At 44.6% G+C, this 9,867-nt stretch overlaps 1 long non-coding RNA gene across 1 annotated transcript in view; it reads left to right on the top strand.

The window, feature by feature from the left end:
- LOC111818249 overlaps positions 1–9,867 on the top strand; it is a 17,684-nt gene that overhangs the window by 1,310 nt on the left and 6,507 nt on the right. Inside the window, exon 2 of the long non-coding RNA XR_002822275.1 lies at positions 4,968–4,970. This is a non-coding gene — a long non-coding RNA (uncharacterized LOC111818249). The remainder of the gene's footprint in view (positions 1–4,967; positions 4,971–9,867) is intronic.

Below are 9,867 nucleotides of genomic sequence, written 5' to 3'. Positions count from 1 at the left end.
CATAAAATAATAAAAATTATATACTTGCCTTATTGTTCTAAAATCTCTATGAAATTAATTTTGAAGTGACAAGAGCATAATGATCTCAGGCTTGTTAATGCATCATAATTGCTGGTACAGCTTGATAAAATGCCGTTTCCCGGGTTCTTTCCAGATCTATAGGATCAAAACCTGTGGGAGAGAAACCCAGTCACACATTTCTGAGGAAAGAAAAAAACAAAAAACAGGCAGTCGCACTCACTACAGATCCATTATCCTCAGTCCCTGAACGGGGCTCAACCCCATAATTCCATTCAGCGGCTTTACGCATAGCTGATAGGTGAAAAGTAGTCATTAGTCAGGTAGGATGAGGGTAAATGGAAAATACATGAAGAGCGGGATTTCTTAGCGTGACTACTGAACAAGTGCAATCCAGACCTGAAGTATCTATTAAATGGAGACAATAGGTTAGAAAAGGATTTGCCAGGCTTATTTCAAGTTTCTCTTGCTTTTTCCTGCTTCTGACTGCTAAGGAGTGGTTTCCTAGAGGATTACCTCCATTAAAGCCCACCCTCTCACCGCGCTTGCCAGAACTTCTTTGCAAAGCCTGTAACAGCTAATTCTACTTCTTAAGAAGCCAGTCAATCGAACGCACGCTCAGGTTCATTTGCCTGCTGTCCTCTGCTCAGCGCTGACACTGAAATAAGGGCTTCCGCATATGCACGTGAGCTATTACCCATGTCTTCTAACCATGTATCTTCTTTTTTCCCCTAGACTTCAAGGCTAAAATCCTGTCAGCCCACCACTTGATTCTCATTCACCGTATTAATTTGACTAGCATCCCCATTCTATTAATACAATGGGGCTTCTCCACAACTGCCTGTAAACACCATCACCGCACACTTCAAGAGTTATTAATTTCAACATATTCATTGTGATTTTGAAGGCAGCGACACAGTAAATAACGCAGCACAAAGAGGCTTTAACCTATCCCCAAGGCCTGCAGCAAAGATACAGAGCCAGCGGTGTGTGAACTTAAAAATGGAACAATCTTATCTTGTAAAAAGAACACAAGAGGTAGTTGTGTAAGTAAGAACAACCGTGCTTGAGGCTGTAAACTATACTTGAGAATATAAAGAGAAGCCTAAAGCACGTGTTAAATTTTGTTTCCTGTCCTTGGAGAAAACCCTCAGCTCCAAGGGCGTTTAAAAAAAGCAGAAAACAAACAGCAAAACTGTGGATATAATCAAGAGGGTATTCCTGGATTGTCAAAGTGGGAAAACATAAACCTTGTAATACCGATAATGGCATTGTCATTTCATGACCCTTTGGAAAGGGTTTATATACATGGAAGTGAAAATTAACTGAACTCTTAAATCATTACTATACAACACTCAGTAATACCTTAAGAGTTAAATATTAGCCAGGTAGAAAAATATAGCAGTGTTCATTAGAAGACTGACACAGGAGTTTCTTGAACCCAAAACAAAATTCAGTGTAAACCGAACACCTGCAGGACTACATAAAGAAGGTATTAGGAAAACACAAGATTTAGCCTCAAGATTTTGAAGAATGCACTGATCACCTGCAAATCGCTGACAAACCTAGATTAAAGGACTCCAACAGATAATGAGCTCCTTGTATTGCGAGCTCCTCAGGGCGGGAAGCTAAGCAGCCTGAACCAGAACGTCTGCAATCGGCAATCTCTCTCCCTCTCCCTTTTCCCCTCCCTCTTTTAGTCCCTTTCTCTTTCTCTCTGTCTGACACAGGGTTTCACTATGCACTTCAGCCTGGCCTTGAATTCACGGTGTACCCCAGGCTGGGCTGGAAGCCACAGCAATCCTCGTGCCTCAGGCTCCTGAGTGCTAGGATTACAGGGATGTCCCACTGCAAAAGCCTGATGTGTTTCAAAGATCCAAAATTTTTAAGTGCGAATCTGATGTCACAAAACTTCATTTAATGCACATTGTTTAAATATTGAACAAAGTTAACTTTAATCTGTTTGTATAATTATATGAAACACAAATTTATTTCATGTTTACACTTGGGTCCCCTTCCTAAATTTATGCATATGCATATGTATTTGTATGGAAATACTCTAAACACAAAAACCTTCAAAATGCTTCTTGTCCCAAGTGTTCTGGACAAAGGACGCTCTCTGAGTGAGCAGAAGGTGTGAAGACATTTGTGCCCCAGGAGAATGCTCACCGAAGGGTGACCTCCACAGAGGCAGCCAGTGTTTAATAATCAAGTGGATACTTGGGCCATTCTGTAAATATCATTCAGCTTCCTGCCCTGGCCATTCTTGTCACGGCCCAACGTGATCAAAGTGGTTATGGTGGCATAATGGAACTGATTCATGGTCTCAGCATCATGAAGTCCCCTCACCAAGGCCATCCCGGCCTTGCTAATCCCCTTGCATCTATCGATCATCTCAGGCCAGCAGCAATGAGCGAGCGACACTGAGGCCATGATATGGTGTCCTGGTTCTAAGGATTTCAGACCCACATGCCCAGCATCCCAAGGTAATCAGTCCCTTCTCTAGAGACAAACAGGTGCTGCTGGATTCCTTCCATTGCAGAAGACCAGCATTTTATCTTTACTAGAATAAACATGTATTTGCCTTTCCTATACTAAAGGCTTCTGCCCAAAACCGCTACCCATGGATCTACAGAATAATTATGCCTCAAGATAATATTTAACACACTGTTTCTGACCAAGGAATTCACTTCACATCCAAAAAAAGTGAGTTCAACTTCTCACGTTCACCTAATTCTGGACTTACCATACTTGCAATCACGCTAAAACAACTCTTCTGATGGTCCAACCAAATGGCTGTCTGAACACAGTTAATGCATGAACTGCTTTGCAGGGGTAGGACGAGGTTCCCTAGAAGGCTGCCAGTGTTCTGAGTCAGTTCCAAGTTACGGCACTGTTGCTCTTGTAGCCACGCTTCACATGTCTAAATGTCGAGCAGTGGAAGTTGGAGCCCTACCACTTACCATTGCTCTCAGTGACTTATGAGCAAACGCTTTCTCTTCCTATGAATTATCCTCTGCTAACCTAAGACTCTAAATCCCAGAGGCAAAATGTTGTCCTTCCTGCCTCTGAATGATTAGGCTACTAAGGGACTTAGTTTGATTGGGGTAATTAATCTAAACTACCCACGGAAAATTGGACACTACTCCATGAAGGAGGTAAGGAGTCTGGCACACTATAGACGCAGGCTCACCGTGGACAGGTGTCACCCAACTGCTGGAGAATCAGACAGAGCAAAACAAGGAAAAAGATAGGTTCTTTCTCTCTTGGAACTTGGGACTCTTCCTTCTATTCCTGAGCATAAGCACTGGAGGTTCTCTGACTTTGGGAATCCAACGCATACCAAAAGTTTCCTAAATTCTCAGACTGAGAATTAAGGCATTATCTCCTCTGGTTCTTAGGCTTGCAGGCCCACGTATCCGGCATCCCAAAGTCTTGCCAGTAGTCTGTCTTGGGATTTCTCAACCACATAATCACGTGAACCAGTTTTCCAAATAAATTCCCTTGCATCTATCTATCATCTGTCTGTCTGTCTATTATCTATCTATCTATCATCTGTCTATTCCATCCATCTATCCAGGTGCTTATCTATCTATCCATCTATCCATCCAGGTTCCTCTTTTGACTGACATACAGGGTTTATCCTGATAATTTCATCAAAAATTAGAAACATAGATGAAAAATTACATACCTAATAGGTGGTATTGCATAGCTTAAAATCATCAATCTGGGCAATCTGATGATTTGGTAAAGGACAGCACTGGTCGTTTACCTTTGCGGTCATAGGCCCGACTGGCAGCTGTGTCCTACTACTGCTGTCCGCACCTCACGAGAGTGTTAGATGTATACTGGCAGTGCAAGAAAATATCAAAACCTAGACTCTGACACACCGTTCCTTCTCAGTGGGTATCACTTCTGCACCACCATAAATGAGCTGTCATTAGCTGTACACCATCTCTGTGTCGCACTGGCTCTATCTCTCTGGAGAATACTAACTAATACAAGATTATTTCCTAAGACATACTCTCGACAAAACACAGGGAACCCATTGAGTACAAGGTAGTCACTGAATATTTGGATACAGTGTATAAAATGCTAATTAATTCCTAGCACATAGAAAACACAAAATTCAGTTGTCTTTAATCACTTGATACATAACATAGTAAAACTACTCAAAGTTGTACCTATTGCTGGACATGGTAGCACACACCTGTAATCTCAGTACTTGGGAGGCTGAGACAGAAGGCTCATTATGAGTTCGAGACCAGCCTGGGTACAAAGTGAGCCCAAGGCCAGCCTGAGGTGCACTGTGAGACCCTGTCTCAGAAAGACAAAACCAAAACAAAAGAGTAATAAATATTAAAAGATGAAGTCACATAGCTAGACAACACTAAGAAATTTCAGGCAGGAATAATAATTTTCCATCTAAGAAAATCTGTGACACCACTGAAATATGGTTATAGTATATTTGTAATTTAAAATAAAACAAAGCATTGAAAAAATATTTATAAAACCACATGAATAAATGTCACAATCATGGTGCTGAGGAAAAAAACAGTAAGCACAAGGGAGCACATGCTGTAGGACTTCATTTCTTACTGTGGAGAGGCTGGGTTTGCCCAGGACTCCATGGAAGCCAACGAGTGCAGAGGCAGGTGGCGGCAAGGCTTTACTGTGATGAGCGAGGGGATCGGAATATGTTGAATCTGATGTGGTGGCATGTGGCTGTCATCCTGGCACTCTAGAAGGTTAAGGAAGGAGACCTGTAAATTTAAGCCCAATCTGAGCAATTTGATGATCTGGTGACACTCTGTCGCTAGAGTACAAAATTTAAAAGGCTGACAAGGTAGGCAAAAGCCCTATGTTCAACTTCTAGTAGTATTTTTAAAGTTATACAGTTATCCTAACGGACCATTTTACAAGGAAACTCACTCAGGAGTCTTTCTCAGCAGGTAAGTGACTGCAGACGGGTGAGTTTGCAGCCAAATGACACACGGCCTAGTGTTGACACCAAGTAACAAGATGGTGTGCTATTGTGAAAATCTCAGGAACATAAATGATTTTTCATGTCACTAATTAACTCGCCTACGTGAGGTCCTGACCCAAAGGATAGGTTCCAGGGGTCACTGTCCTGAGACTCTCGCTGATCACCGAGCTGCTGGCAACGTTTTCTTTTTCCTTTTTCTGAAGTACTGGGGATTGAACTCGGGACCTTGTGCTTGTCTGACAGGTACTTTTGCTGCTGAGCTATCTCCCCAGCCCTCCTGGCAATGGAAGAACACATACTTCATCTGCTATCTGTGAAAGATGAGGATCAGGCAAAGCTAAGGAGAAAGCAGAGCAAGAGTTCTGCTTCCAGAAGTTCAAACACCAGGACACAGAATTTTTATGGTATGAGGATATTCACCTTGGGAATCGGGAAAATTACAGGTTTGAACAAGCACAGGGTAGCCGCAGATGCTGGCGATGTGTTGCTGCCGCCTGGGTAGCGGCTCTACAACAATAATTCATTCTGTCTGTAGACACCTGTAACAGTCAGCTTTGTTGCTCCAGAAGTAACAAGCGATCCCAACGCTTCAGTACTCACAACATGTCCTTTGCTTCTTGCCTCCCGCGCGTACGAGCCAGCTCTGCGAGGCCCTTCTGGGCTCTCCCGGCCTCCGCTCAGCTGGGCTTCGTCCCCGGGAGTCATCACTCTGGATCCAGGCTGGAAAGATGACCGCTACCGAAGTCCTGCTTCTTGCACAACGGAGGTCCGTGACACAAGAATAAAAGCAAACTACAGAGCTGGCATTATTAAACTCTCCAGTCAAAGGGCAGGTGGTAGACAGCTTGTTCCAAACTTGCGTTTTAATCTATTTGGCCCAATCGCTTTCACACGACTGCGCCACAGACGTTTCTCTGATACGAAGACTTTGGACAAGTATTTTTGAAATTACGGACTTCAGCTGGAACACAGCCTGGTTTCCTGGACCTGAGCTGTTGGCTTGAGCTAAACGTGTTACTTTACAGATGTGACTGAGGCTTCAGAGCAGTAAATTTTGAGGTTAACTACAAAGGAGACTGCCCTTGGTGTATGGAAGGCTGATGAGGACCAGACGCCGCCAGAGACCAAAACCTTTCTCCACCCACCCCCGCTTCATGAAGTCACCTTGTGGGGAGAGCCAGGCAGAGGCCACAGGGCAGAGAGCTGCTAGCACCTGCAGGCTAGGGTCTGATAGGAGCGACATCAGACTGTCACAGCAAAAAGGGGAACTTCAGTCTTATAACTCAAGGAACTGAATTTTGCCAACAACCACAATAGTTTGTGCGATGGTTTACATCCAGATGTCCCCACAAAGCACAGTGTGCTCCGAGGCGGGGCGTGTGGGAGGAGACTGGATCCTGGAGCGTGACATTCAGCAGCAAGTGTCCTCTGAGGAGTTTATAACCCGAAGAGATGTCTGGAGTTGAAGCCTGGAGCAGGAGGGTGCCTTAATTTGCTCATTACTGAGAATAAAACCCCACCACCCAAAGTTAAAGGAGGAAAGGTTCGAAGAGGAGAAACAGTTTGCAAAGGCAGAAGGAGGCAAGCAACAAGCAAGCAGCCACGCTCCTCTGTCCCCTGTACTTCATCCGCGCTCCCACGCTCAGGGTGGGCAGCACTCACACCTCGGTCCTAGCACAGCATCCTCGCTCCCCCGCTCACACTGCAGATCCAGGCCCCTCCCCAAAGCCCCACCTATGACTACATACATGGCTTGGGGCCATCTAGATAAAACCCATAACCCTGAGCCACTGCGGCAAGGCGGGAAGAGCGCACCTCGTCCTTCCTCCCTGCCTCCTCCTTGCTCCTCATGGGCCACACCATGAGCTGCTCCTCCACGCCACGCCCGGCCGCGCCCGGCTGCGGGGCCACCCTGCCTTGGAGCCAGCTGATGATGGGCTGAACCGCCTCCCAACTGAAAGCCAAAATAAACCTCTCCCCCTTGGAATCACTAGTGCTGAGTACTCTGTCTTAGTGATGAGTAAGTTACTAAGAGCCTGGAAGAGAACCTCAGGGCTACAAAAGAAAGCCTCCAGGCGACCCACCCAAGTTTTGGCCCTGCCCCAAGAACACTAGGATGTGAAAATGACACTTGCGCGTTTCTGTAAGCTGCTAAATCGCTAGTAACTGATTAAACAGCAGTAGAAAAAGAAATATGCCCTCCATCCCATACACTGTGTGGGCTCACCCCGGTCCCTGCACTTTTAAGCTTGTCTCAGTTACTCTTCTCTCATTGCTGAGACAAATACCAGACACCCAAAATGAAAGAAGGAAAGGTTTAGTTAGTTCAGTTCCTGGAGGTTTCAGTCCATACTCAGCTGGCTCCAAGGCAGAGCGGCACACGGCAGAGGACAGCAGTGCATGGCAGCAACGAGCAGAGAGCAAAGGGAGGGGCAGCAGCAACAAGGGCAACAGAGAGCAAGTCTGCCTCTCTGTCTCTCTTACGTTACATTCTGGCTCTCCACCCCAGGCTGGGTGTGGCACTCACCCCCATAATCCCAGCAGTACTCAGGCCCGTAATCCCAGCAGCACTCAGACCCATAATCCCAGCCTTGGTTCATGAATTAATCACAAACTGGAGAACTGCACCTCAATGACTGCATGAGGCTTTGCGGGGACAAATACAAACCATAACAGCTTATTGAGGAGTACAAAGTGGTTCTCACATTTCAGTGTGCATCGGACTCACTTTAAGAGTTTGCAAGAATAAAAGCGGGAGCCCCATATCCAGAGATTCTAATTCATGAGATCTAGGGCAGGAACAAGATCTGGGAATTCTAATAAGTTGCAAAATGATGGGGTTGCCGAGAGCCTAGAGACCACAATTTGTGAACCACTTTGAACAACCACAACCGCAATTACTTTGGTGCTGTTTAAATCCCTTCAGCAATAACCAAAAAAAAGCATCTGATAAAAACTAAATTGTTCCCTTCCTTTGCATTAAAGGTTTCTGCAGGTACTCATTAGGCTTAACACCTGACTTTCCCAGGGCCATCTCATTCTTAACATGCCTTGGGCAAAGGAGCAACTGCTTGGGGAGTGCCAATACAGGATTTGTTTCCTTATTATAACTTACATTCCAGTTTTTCTGTACTGTTCCTGTGGTGTGGCCTCATCTGTAGCAGAAATTATTAAAATGCCCTACTAAATATTTATACTTGAAGTTGTTAGAACGTCATATTCAGTAACTATAAACCGCACTGCTAATTACGGATTAAGTCTATAGCATCCCTGTTATCATTAAACAAATCAATAAAAGCAATTCTAAAAATGTTAACAGAAAACTGTAAATTTACTGCTGAGCTGTTTTAGTGTTGGGTTTAATAGCTGGACCCATATATCATGGATCTAAAGAACACTACGTACATCAAGAGTTTAACATACCTAAAGTGTGTATGTCTGATGTTTCAATTTCTTTAAAATACAAAATCACCATCTTTTGTCTTTATTTTCTACAAAGAATTTTTTCTTTGACAGAAGTGTCTTTTGCTTGGCAGCAGCTTCCTAGTAATTGCAGAATGACAAGAACTACACTTAATGAATATTCATATAAAAAGATATCTATAACATTTTTCTCGTCATTGTCCTTTTACCCTTTCTCAACACACAGTTTGAAAATTACAGTGTATTCTTAAATCCATAAGGAGACATCTTCAATCTTTATACTCACCATTCAATACATTTTTCAACAACGGATCTCCAAATTAAGAGAAATTAGTAGTATTTGTTGGAAGATAAAGAGGATAAGAAAACAAAATTTTAAAGTTTGTTTGAGAATTATCTAAAAAATGAGGGAAAAAAGCAAGAGTTCAGGGCATCCAAAACAAAAGGACAGAAATGTCAAGAGTTCACAGTGAGGAAGAATAGAAAGCCATGGATTTCGAAGTGCATAACCGTAACCTTCATTAAGAAATGTAGATATCGTACCCTTAACTGAGACAAGATTTCTTTTTAAAAGACAGATTCACACTGTGGAGTCCAGGCTGGTCTTGAACTCACTACATAGACTAAGCTGGCCTTACACTCCTGGCCGTCCTCCTGCCAGCCTCCAGAGCGCAGGGATGACAGGAGTATACCACCACACCCAGCCGGGGACAGGATTTATGAAACAACACCTACCTTTACTCATCTGATACATCAGATATTTCTAACATATTTCATCTTTTTATTGTTAGTCAAGAAGTAGTAAATTGATTCCAAGATGCATTTTTTTGGAAACACATTGGGTTTGGGCCGCTGTCCAGATGTGGTAAGGAAACCCTTGACAAGTAAGCACAAAAGACCCTCAGAGAGCAGCAGCCCCCACCTCCACCCCAGCAGCCCCTGCCCCCACCCTGGGGGGGCAGCAACTCCACCCAGGAGGGCCCCCAACTCCACCCAGGCAGTCTGCAGCTCAAATGCTTAGGGGCTGACATCTACAGCCTGTGCTGACCTTGGATGACCCAGTGGCAGAACAGATGGGGCAGACGAATCTTGGCATCACTGTGAAGCGCAGGAAGGGAAGCACCATGCACCTGCCCTCTCCGTTCTGCGGGGACCTTACCACTACTCTATCTAGAAGTTTTGGAAAATAAAACTGTTCTCACTCCTGGCTGGATCCGGAATTCAGCCTACATTAACGAATCTTGGAGTTAACCAGGCTCACACTGTTGCGCTGCTCTTCTGAACTCTAGAGCTCTACTCCTCACTCCATAAACGAGCACGTGTGCAGCCCCAGCAGTCCTCCTCCTTGAGCACGCAGGCCGTGGCCTGGCGCACACACCTAGCCCTCGCCTCTCAGTACTCAAGAGGCCGAAGCAGGAAAACAAGTCCAGGTCCAGCCC

The sequence above is a fragment of the Octodon degus genome, unplaced genomic scaffold, assembly GCF_000260255.1.
Source record: "Octodon degus isolate 3935 unplaced genomic scaffold, OctDeg1.0 scaffold00084, whole genome shotgun sequence".
Taxonomy (NCBI): domain Eukaryota; kingdom Metazoa; phylum Chordata; class Mammalia; order Rodentia; family Octodontidae; genus Octodon; species Octodon degus.
The sequence above is the reverse complement of the archived record's forward strand: the minus strand, read 5'-3'. Positions and strand labels throughout refer to the sequence as shown.